Here is an 11,606-nt window from a genome sequence, read left to right on the forward strand (position 1 = left end):
GTGTATGATTTGAATTTGTTTCAATACACTGTAATTCCGATGAATTTATCGACGACTGTTCTTACTAATTGGTATCTAACTGCACGTGAACAAAGCTGACAAATGAATGAATCGCCAGATAAAGGTGTAGGTCACTGCCAGAGGTGGGTTTAGAATAAAATGGGCCTTTTGGCAATGCTCAATGGAAAAGTGCAAAATGTATGCAAGAAGTGAATTTCAGACCTAGAAATCAAACGCTTTTTTTGCATAAAAAAACGAAAATATTTACATATTTGAAATCATTTGTGAATAAAGGCACTGTCCCTCATTTACACTTTTGCCGAACAATTGGGGTTGTGTTCATATTGAAAGTTTAGGCCTAATTACCCATAAAACTGATCGAAAAATATTTCATATTATTAACACCACACATGTTACAAACTCCTGCAAAACATCACGCTTGTGAACATTTGCAGCAAAAGTTTTCAATAAGGTTTTCTTCAAAAAGGTAAAACATTTGGCTTTATTTTATTCATGTTGAAATAATGAACTAATCTTCACGTGGTGAGAGAATATACATAGCATTTACAATAACGTTTAAATTAAGACCATCGAACACTTGCACCAATTAGGGCCGTACATAATGCAGGTATATTTACCATGTTATTACCTACAGAAGAGACCATTGGGAGCCGAGAGCGCAACTTAATCAAAAGCATTGTGTCTAAATATGTTCTGAATGTTGTATTATATGCGGAGTGTACAAACCTTATTAGGAACACCTGCTCTTTCCATGACATAAACTCACCAGGTGAATCCAGGTGAAAGCTATGATCCCTTATTGATGTCACTTGTCAAATCCACTTCAATCAGTGTAGATGAAGGGGAGGAGACAAGACAAAAATGTTTAGGTTCCTTTGAACGGGTTAATATGAATTATTTATTGTGTGTCCCTTTCGGGAAATGTGTCTTGCATCCCCACAAACAACAGCACAGCATCACCAGTAGATGCATAAATACATAAATAAATCCCTAGCAATAACTACAGTAGACAACGCATGTGGATACAGTTCGTATCACGTCCATTATATGTATAATCCACAAAGGGGTAGGGGAATAATCCACATTAGGGTATCATATAGAACAAGAAAAAGCGAACTGAAACCACAGAAAAAATGGCCGTGCAGCGCCACCGGAAGCATGGTAGTAGGTGCCAGGCAAACCGGGTTGAGTGTGTCAAGAACTACAACGCTGCTGAGTTTTTCACGCTCAACAGTTTCCCGTGTGTATCAAGGATGGTCCACCACCTAAAGGACATCCAACCAACTTGACACAACTGTGGGAAGCATTGGAGTCCACATGTGCCAGCATCCCTGTGGCACGCTTTTCGACACCTTGTAGAGGCTGTGCTGTGGGCAAAAGGGCGTGAACTCAATATTAGGAAGGTGATCCTAATGTTTTGTGCACTGAGTGTATGTTATATTAATTCCCTTTAAAAGGCTAATTATAATGCATTAATGACTGACTTCTATTGCGCTGGTTGTGGGATTGGTAATTGTAGCCCCTTTAATAATTACGAATTACGATAATGCAAGTTCCCTCCAAAGACAAAACTACAAATTCCATTCACCCATGCAATGATCACAGGCTGCCCAAATTCTCATATTATGTTTGGTTGAGGCTTGCATTTGATTTCCCAGTCGAGAGAGGCACACATAATAGGTACATGGAAACCCTAGACAGAATTAAATATGCAAGGGGATTGGCTACATATTATTCACCCTGAGGAGAAAATGGACACACACACATACAGACATTCTGCGTGTTCTATACTTTAGGGTCATCCAGTATGTTTGGTGATTGTGTGGTCTGATATTCCCTCTCCATGTGGCACTCCCATGGGTGATGGATGGCCTGGGAAGCGTCTGGAATCTGTCTGGAATCCCACAGACAGGCAGGTGAAAGCGCTGTTGGGTAACTGCAGGTCTGCCCCTGACTTGGAGGTGAGGAGAGATGCTCCTAACCAGCTGTGGTTTGTGGGTGAAAACCCAGCTATGGTTTGGGTCACAAGACCTGGGGAGAATAGTAGAAAGAAGAAGAAAAAAGTTGTTGAGATTGCATTTTTCAGGCTGTGAGACTTTTCCATGTGTGACTGTGACATGGAGTTTGTCATTGATAGGGCCAGAAGAGTCAGTCTGGGACAGAGATACAGAACATGTCAGAAAGCAACCTGGGTTCAATCAACCCAGTCCACCTCAGGACTGTGTGATCCTTCTGTGATTGAATGAATATGCACAAATGTGATTCTATTCTTATTAGGCAAAACTACTTTCTGTTCACCTAGGTCCAATCCAAAACATATACTATAGCACAGCATTCATCATTCTATAGAGAATGTGTTTTGTGTCAACAAGCTTTTAAAATGTAAACATCCATCTTTCCTCTAACATTCCAAAAAAGTAACATGAGTAAATAGTGTTAGGATATGTTATGAAATGCACCTTCAAAGAATGTGTCAGAGCCAAAGTTTCATGGACACACTGTAGATCCAGTCTTTTTCAGTCTTGCATAACGACGAGAAAGGGATATGTTGTGTCCTGATTGATGCCTCATTTGCCTATGTGCCTTGTGTCCTCCTTCCTGATTAGATCCCATCACAGAGTCTCCTTCTCCTGCCAACACGGTTCTTCCAGCTCCAGGCCTCTCCAAGAGAGGGGGTGACCCACCGAACCCTCCGCAGAATGGGTAGACCCTCCATGGCCACACATGGCTCTATGCTCAGCCTTCCACTAAGACCCCTTCTTCCTCCTCCCTGTGGGTTTATGCTTGTTCCACTAGAGACAGGGATGATAAGTTATCTGGGGCTGCACGGCACTGCAGTGTTCAGAGGCAGAGTCCCCCACACCTCTATCCAGGCTCTGAGTTGTGCAGGCTGCACGGAGCCCTGCTCTGTGGAGTGGTGGGGCTGGGCTGACACATTTCTGCTAACAATCACATCACACACAGGGACCCACATTCCAACTTCCTGATCCCGTTCTCTACCCACAACCTCTCCTTCACAGCCCTCCTCTTCCCCCAGCTGGCTCTCAGTGGAACTCTGCATCTGTAGGCCAGATATGCTCAAATCAAACATGGGAATTCATACATAAATAACAAAATATTATTAATCATAATAATATTGATGGTAATTACAATATTATTAATTGCAAGCATATTTTGTATTCCCTGTTTCCCTATCATCATTTAAATTGATTTGATTTGATCTGCTGACGTCATTTCCCCTTCAATTATGGGACATTATTTTACATGTCATGTACTCTGCTGCCCTCTATTGGCCCTTCACTCTTAGTTCATTGGCTTGTGAAAAAGAAAAAAGACACAGTACCAAAATCGACATCAATAGAATCAAGTGAGAAAGCAGACATTGCACTACATACACCACAAGAAGTGTTCAGTTATCAATCAGTCCATAGTTAAATACCACATGCATACGGTGCCTACTTGAAAACTATGAACAACTGAGATATGAGTTGGATGTCGCCCTGACCTGAATGGGGTTTTGGAAGCTATATCAGATGGTGCCTGCCCATTTGTCCTGTTTGAAGACACCGTGAAGATTATTTCAGCAGAACAGAACACAGTTAGGGGAGACTGAGTAACGTGAGTTGCGTGGGAAACTTCTGGTGTGGTATGGGATGGGAAACTTCTGGTTTGGTCTGTCTGGTCTGGTCCAGCATTGGCAGTCCTTACAGGGATTTAGGGTCTGGGAGTCCTTGTGAGTACCAAACAGAAAGCATATACATGTTCCTTAGAGTCATAGCATACCAAATTCCAATATGAAGAAAAAAGAATCAACATGCCACATAGGTGCCAAAAACCTCTAAAAACCTCTAAAAACCACTAGAAACCACTAAAAACCTCTTAAAACCACTAGAAACCACTAGAAACCACTAAAAACCTCTAAAACCCACTAGAAACCACTAAAAACCTATAAAAACCACTAGAAACCCCACTGTACATAAACAATAGTACTTGTCATTTTGGCACTGAACTCATTTTGATGGGGATTAACCCTAACAATGAAGAAAAAGTAAACATTGAAATCCAGGAACACCTTTGCCTCTAAGTGTAGTGCAGTGGAGGATGCTGAGAGGAGGACGGCTCATAATAATGACTGGAACAAAGCGAATGGAATGGTATCAAACACATGGAAACAATATGCTTGATGTATTTGATAATGTTCCACTTATCCACTCGAGCCATTACCACGAGCCTGTCCTCCCCAGTTAAGGTGCCACCGAACTCCTGTGGTGTAGTGAACATCCATGAGTTCATATGTAAAGCAGGCTAGGCTACCCACTTAAACCAAGCACAAAGCAATGTTTGATAAAAAAAGTTGCACTAGGCTAGCCCGAACTGAAATGTTAGCCTAATTGTTCTATGGCTTGTCTGTGTGGTTGGTTGAAATTTGAGACGAAAGGAAAATATGTTTACCCGACTTATTAGAGCGGCAGTTCTGAAGTTGACAGTTATATCACCTGGCACATGTGCAAAACCATGTGAACACCTGCAGACTTTAGTCTTGTGCACATGACATCCAGCTTGTGCATTTGGTCATAAGCAAACAAATCTTGATTGCCACACACAGAGACGCACTTTTTTTATAGTCAGGTTAATAACACTTTCCTGTGGATATTTTGTCTCAAATTTGGACCAACTGAAGGACCAACAACACGGACAATTGGCAGAGTAAAAATGAAGTTTATTCAACATTCTGACTTGTAAAGGGACTGCTTGGATTTTTTTTTGGGGGGGGGGTAAATGTGTGTGGTGTTGCCTACATAATTTGAAGGCATCACCACGTTTCGTCCTTAACTGTTCCTGTACTTTCTGTAGTGTTTCACTTATACTGAACAAAAATATAAATTCTACATGCAACAGTTTCAAAGATTTTTCTGAGTTACAGTTCATATAGGGAAATCAGTCAATTGAAATACATTTCTTTGGCCCTAATCTATGGATTTCACATGACTGGGCAGGGGCGCAGCCATGGGTGGGCCACTTGGGAGCCAGGCCAACCCACTGAGAAGCTAGGCCCAGGCAATCAGAATTTGTTTTTCCCCACAAAAGGGCTTTATTACAGACAGAAATCCCCCCCCTGAAGATCCCGCAGGTTAAGAAGTCGGATGTGGAGGTCCTGGGCTGGTGTGGTAACATGTGGTCTGCGGTTGTGGAGCCGGTTGGACGTACTGCCAAATTCTCTAAAACGTTACATTGGAGGCGGCTTATGGTAGAGAAATTAACATTGAGTTCTCAGGCAATAGCTCTGGTGTACATTCCTGCAGTCAGCATGCCAATTGCACACTCCCTCAACTTGAGACATCTGTGGCATTGTGTTGTGTTCTGGGATCTTTTATTTCAACTCATTAAACATGGGACCAGCACTTTACATGTTGTGTTTATATTTTAGTTCAGTGTATATTATTGCAGTAAACCCATACCCTAACTCTGGAGGGATCTCTGTTGAACATAAGCATCCTTCAAAGCATTTCAGACAATTGAAATACACTAAGAGTCTGTGAATTATATTTATTACAAAAGTACATGCTCATTGCTCCTTCAAAAGAAGGAAGTCCAGTGAATCTGTCATTGATTGAAGGTGGCAGGTGAAAGGCCAAAGCTGTTGTCATGCTACACACTTCACATTACTTTCATGGTGTGTGTGTGTGTGTGTGTGTGGTATGACTCCCTCTAATCTGCAAACAGTGGTTGTGTATGAAGTGCTGCTGATGCTGGAGACTATTAGGCCTCTCAGGAGATGGAGATTTGCCTTTTATCATTCCCAGCAGCTCATCTACATGTGCCGACTGACATTTTTGCTTATAAATCGATCTGTGGATCCCGTAGATGGAAATTGCTTGCTTACACATTAGCCCTGGTTCCCACCGACACAGTGTGTGACGTAGGATGTGAAATCTGAAACCACTTGAAGCTGGGATGTCCCTCCCACCATTTAATTCGCTCCTCCGACTGTTCACCAACTCCTGGCTGAACCCTACATCACAGCCACGGATGAAGCACATGTCTGCAATTGTTATATTGTAGAGCAGCAGGAGAGAGTGGTTTCATCATGGTAGCACATTGGAGGTCGATTTATAGCCATTCATCTGAAATAATTCATTGACGTGAAACAAAAACACTTTCTGTTTGCCATAGATGGACAAGATTAATATGAGACTGAAGGTGAGTTCCTAAAGAGTTCAGGAACCTCAAGCTCTGTGATACTACACTGCTCAAAAAAATAAAGGGAACACTTAAACAACACAATGTAACTCCAAGTCAATCACACTTCTGTGAAACCAAACTGTCCACTTAGGAAGCAACACTGATTGACAATACATTTCACATGCTGTTGTGCAAATGGAATAGACAACACGTGGAAATTATAGGCAATTAGCAAGACACCCCCAATAAAGGAGTGGTTCTGCAGGTGGTGACCACAGACCACTTCTCAGTTCCTATGCTTCCTGGCTGATGTTTTGGTCACTTTTGAATGCTGGCGGTGCTTTCACTCTAGTGGTAGCATGAGACGGAGTCTACAACCCACACAAGTGGCTCAGGTAGTGCAGCTCACCCAGGATGGCACATCAATGCGAGCTGTGGCAAGAAGGTTTGCTGTGTCTGTCAGCGTAGTGTCCAGAGCATGGAGGCGCTACCAGGAGACAGGCCAGTACATCAGGAGACGTGGAGGAGGCCGTAGGAGGGCAACAACCCAGCAGCAGGACCGCTACCTCCGCCTTTGTGCAAGGAGGAGCACTGCCAGAGCCCTGCAAAATTACCTCCAGCAGGCCACAAATGTGCATGTGTCTGCTCAAACGGTCAGAAACAGACTCCATGAGGGTGGTATGAGGGCCCGACGTCCACAGGTGGGGGTTGTGCTTACAGCCCAACACCGTGCAGGACGTTTGGCATTTGCCAGAGAACACCAAGATTGGCAAATCGCCACTGGCGCCCTGTGCTCTTCACAGATGAAAGCAGGTTCACACTGAGCACATGTGACAGACGTGACAGAGTCTGGAGACGCCGTGGAGAACGTTCTGCTGCCTGCAACATCCTCCAGCATGACCGGTTTGGCGGTGGGTCAGTCATGGTGTGGGGTGGCATTTCTTTGGGGGGCCGCACAGCCCTCCATGTGCTCGCCAGAGATAGCCTGACTGCCATTAGGTACCGAGATGAGATCCTCAGACCCCTTGTGAGACCATATGCTGGTGCGGTTGGCCCTGGGTTCCTCCTAATGCAAGACAATGCTAGATCTCATGTGGCTGGAGTGTGTCAGAAGTTCCTGCAAGAGGAAGGCATTGATGCTATGGACTGGCCCGCCCGTTTCCCAGACCTGAATCCAATTGAGCACATCTGGGACATCATGTCTCGCTCCATCCACCAACGCCACATTGCACCACAGACTGTCCAGGAGTTGGCGGATGCTTTAGTCCAGGTCTGGGAGGAGATCCCTCAGGAGACCATCCGCCACCTCATCAGGAGCATGCCCAGGCGTTGTAGGGAGGTCATACAGGCACGTGGAGGCCACACACACTACTGAGCCTCATTTTGACTTGTTTTAAGGACATTACATCAAAGTTGGATCAGCCTGTAGTGTGGTTTTCCACTTTAATTTTGAGTGTGACTCCAAATCCAGATCTCCATGGGTTGATAAATTGGATTTCCATTGATTATTTTTGTGTGATTTTGTTGTCAGCACATTCAACTATGTAAAGAAAAAAGTATTTAATAAGATTATTTCATTCATTCAGATCTAGGATGTGTTATTTTAGTGTTCCCTTAATTTTTTTGAGCAGTGTATAACGATTTTTACCAGAAAGGTGAGATTTTAACCTTTCTTTGAGTATGCAGCATTACTAGTTGTTGTTTATGGACCTGTCTTGATAAATAATTACTTTTGGTGATTATGTAGATGACTTTTTCCATTACATTTAGTTACATTTAACTGGTTGATTGTGAAATGTACATTCACTGTAGGCCTACATCATGCAATGTGCATACATGTTGCTTGCAATGATGCAATTACATGCATGTAGTCTGGAATTTCACTTATTTCCAAATCTTGATGTTGCAATGACGAAATGATGTGTAGGCTACCCCAAACTTCCTGTTTGTAAAAAAGTGTTGAGTAAAATAAATGTTCCAAAAATGATAAAGATGACATCAAAGGCTTAACAAGATTAAACATGCTTAGTAATTCTTATAGGACACATCACTGCACTCTATACTCCTCTGTAAACTGGTCATCTCTGTATACCCATCGCAAGACCCACTGGTTGGTGCTTATTTATAAAACCCTTTTAGGCCTCACTCCCCCCTATCTGAGATATCTACTGCAGCCCTCATCCTCCACATACAACACCTGTTCTGCCAGTCACGTTCTGTTAAAGGTCCCTAAAGCACACACATCCCTGGGTCGCTCCTCGTTTCAGTTCACTGCAGCTGGCGACTGGAACGAGCTGAAACAAACACTCAAACTGGACAGTTTTATCTCAATCTCTTCATTCAAAAAACTCAATCATGGACACGCTTAATGACAGTTGTGGCTGCTTTGTGTACTGTATTGTTGTCTCTACCTTCTTGCCCTTTGTGCTGTTGTTGGTGCCCAATAATGTTTGTATCATGTTTTGTGCTGCTACCATGTTGTGATTCTACCATGTTGTTGTTATGATGTGTTGCTACCATGTTGTTGTCATGTTGTGTTGCTACCATGCTGTGTTGTCATGTGTTGCTGCCTTGCTATGTTGTTGTCTTAGGTCTCTCTTTATGTAGTGTTGTGTTGTCTCTCTTGTCGTGATGTGTGTTTTGTCCTATATTTTTATTTTAATCCCAGCCCCCGTCCCCGCACGAGGCCTTTTGTCTTTTGGTAGGCCGTCATTGTAAATAAGAATTTGTTCTTAACTGACTTGCCTAGTTAAATAAAGGTTAAATAAAATAAAGAATATATATATTAAAAAGCCATATTTGGATGGGTAGATTAGATAAGTGTTTCTTAGAACAAAAATGAGGGTTCCCCATCATTGACTTGAGAAACAGTGGATTAGATTCCAAAAATGTTTTGATGCATATTTATGTAAGATGTCTTTGTGTTATTAAACAGATATCTGGAAAATATGTACAAAAACATGAAGTAGTAAAATAGTATAGAATTAAAGTCATTGTGATCTGAAGCTTTTGTAACTCAGTTCACATTTTGAATTCAGGGTCCCAAAAATGTAATCAAACATTTACAATATTAACTCAGTCTCTGTCTCAATATCGTGTGGATTGTCTATGACCCTGTGTATACATATTTTCCATATATCTTTTTAAAAACACATAGACTGAGTTAATATAGTAAATGTTTGATTACATTTTTGAGACCCTGAATTCAAAATGTGAACTGATGTCTCCACCATGTGGTATATAGTGGTATTACTAATGGGTCGCAAGTGTTTCTGTTCACAATGACTTTAAATCTATACTATTTTACTACTTAATGTTTTTGTTTCATCGTATAATAAATGGGTTTACATTGTTTTCATTTAAGTAATCTCATCCAGCCACTTTGTGTAATTAGATGAGGTGTTTCTGCAGTATATTTGAAGCATGGATACAATAATAATAGTGCTAGGACTCTAGGATTTAATTTATTGAATTAAAGTCTCTCTTGAAGTGGGATATTGAGGACTAAAGGTCCTAAAGGACTAAAGGTTTTGCGACTTTGGTTTGCGGCTCAAAATGACCTATAGGCCACGTCATATTTACTGTGACCAAGCAAGGCAAATGCTACCCCCTACTGTCTGATACAGTAATACCAAGTGCAGGCATCTTTGCTTTTCAATGGTGGCCTCATATTCTAGCCAATAAATTACTGTGATCTATCATGCTTAGCTCCAAGCAGTTGGTAACTCAGTGACCTGGTGTAAGGCCTCTCCTTTACACTGTCCATAACCACAGTTGTTTCCAACTTGAATTAAGTTAATTTATCATAGTTGCACCTGGATAAAGCCTGTTGTTTTCAACATTTAATTGTCATTCAAAATATTGTTCCAGATTAGGCACTAAATCAACCCATCCCTCTAGTTGTCTGCTAATGCTACGTCTCTATTAATTGGCCGGCAATTATGAAGCGGCTGACCAGCACAACGGAAAAGATTGCATGTGTAGTCACTCATGAGTAAGATTGAGGAAAATGAAGATGAGTCACTAATTATAGGTGCCAATTTATATTTTTTCTCTGCTCATTATACATCACATTACTATGAATTCAAGATGCCAACTTAACCATAACAATTCAGCTATCTTCTCTGGTTGCATTTATGAGGGAAAGAAAGTCCAAAACAAGAAACCGCTTACCCACACTAACAAATGAATTTGCCATTCTGTACTTGTTAGTGAAAATAAGTAAAATCAGCATAACACAATATGCTTTGTATTACTCTGGCGAATCAAGCAGGTGTGAAATTGAGTTGAACTGTGTCAGTTTAAACAAGTAATTCACAATGTAAAGAACTATACAGACAGAGCAATGGTAACTATGATTGACTCTAGCCTGAGCCACTACTGCTGAGATCTTTAAAATTATTTTTTGACAACTGTGACAATTCTTTTTGACTGTTTCCATTGATTGATTTATGTCAGGTATGACTTAAAGATGGATGGAACGTGTTCCTTCCTGGTGTGCCAACGGCCACGCCATTAGCTTATTATGGTAGGTCTTAAGGATCATGGGCGTGCTGCTGACTACATTCTCTTGTAGGATGTCATGAGGAACAATGGTGCTTCATATGTTCTATTGTGATTATAATTATGGCCTTACATTCAGAAGCTAATGTTATGCACAGGAAAGGAAATCGTGTAATGCGTCCAAATCTTCTCCACCAGGTCCGTCATGGGGTACTAGGCCTCCTTGTCCAGTGATACTGACATCCATAGGTTTTATTTAAATGCCGCTAGTTCTGTTCTTCTAAACTTTTGAGCTTTGACGTCACGTTCTCTTTGATGTTCTTGTACTTCGCCCAAAAGCACCGTTTTTTTTTCTCTAAGGCAAGGAGTACTATGAGTTGCATAACAGTGTTCTGTACATATAGAACACCATATTACATTACCACTTTTCACCAAGGTTGCCTCTAAGCTGAGCGCGTGCAGTAGCCCCCAGACTGCCACACAAAAATATAAACCCACAGAGAGAAATAAGCACGAGATTGAACTTCACTCAACTTTCTAGAGCAGTAGTCACCAACCGGTCGATCGCGCTCAACTGGTCGATCTACAAGGCATTCCTAGTCTATCGCCAAACATTTCTGTAAAAAAAAAACTACGATAATATCTTCTGTTCCTGTTTTCTTGTTATTCATCTCCGGCTGTTGGCTGTATGTGGACACAATTCAGCTGCCCTGTGCGTCGGATAGGCGAACTGTTGCCATTTTGAACAATTTCATGTGTCTGAAGGTACAAACTTCTGAGAGCAAATCAACTGCACAAAAGGTCTACCGCTGGCCGAACGGATGGCTCAGATGGCGGTGTCTGCAGTAATATAGCACAGCATAAAAGATAGCTACAGTAAAGTTGATACTGTGAGATTT

General features: G+C 41.8%; 1 long non-coding RNA gene across 1 annotated transcript; it reads right to left on the reverse strand.

Moving 5' to 3' along the window:
* Positions 1-490: 490 nt before the first annotated feature.
* On the reverse strand, positions 491-2,916 carry LOC123723973 (uncharacterized). Its single transcript, XR_006757978.1, has 2 exons — positions 2,481-2,916; positions 491-2,052 (listed from the first exon to the last, which is right to left on the reverse strand). It is a non-coding gene; the product is annotated as an uncharacterized lncRNA (long non-coding RNA).
* Between the last annotated feature and the right edge of the window lie 8,690 nt (positions 2,917-11,606).

The sequence above is a fragment of the Salmo salar genome, chromosome ssa01 (genome assembly GCF_905237065.1).
Source record: "Salmo salar chromosome ssa01, Ssal_v3.1, whole genome shotgun sequence".
NCBI classification, from domain to species: Eukaryota; Metazoa; Chordata; class Actinopteri; order Salmoniformes; family Salmonidae; genus Salmo; species Salmo salar.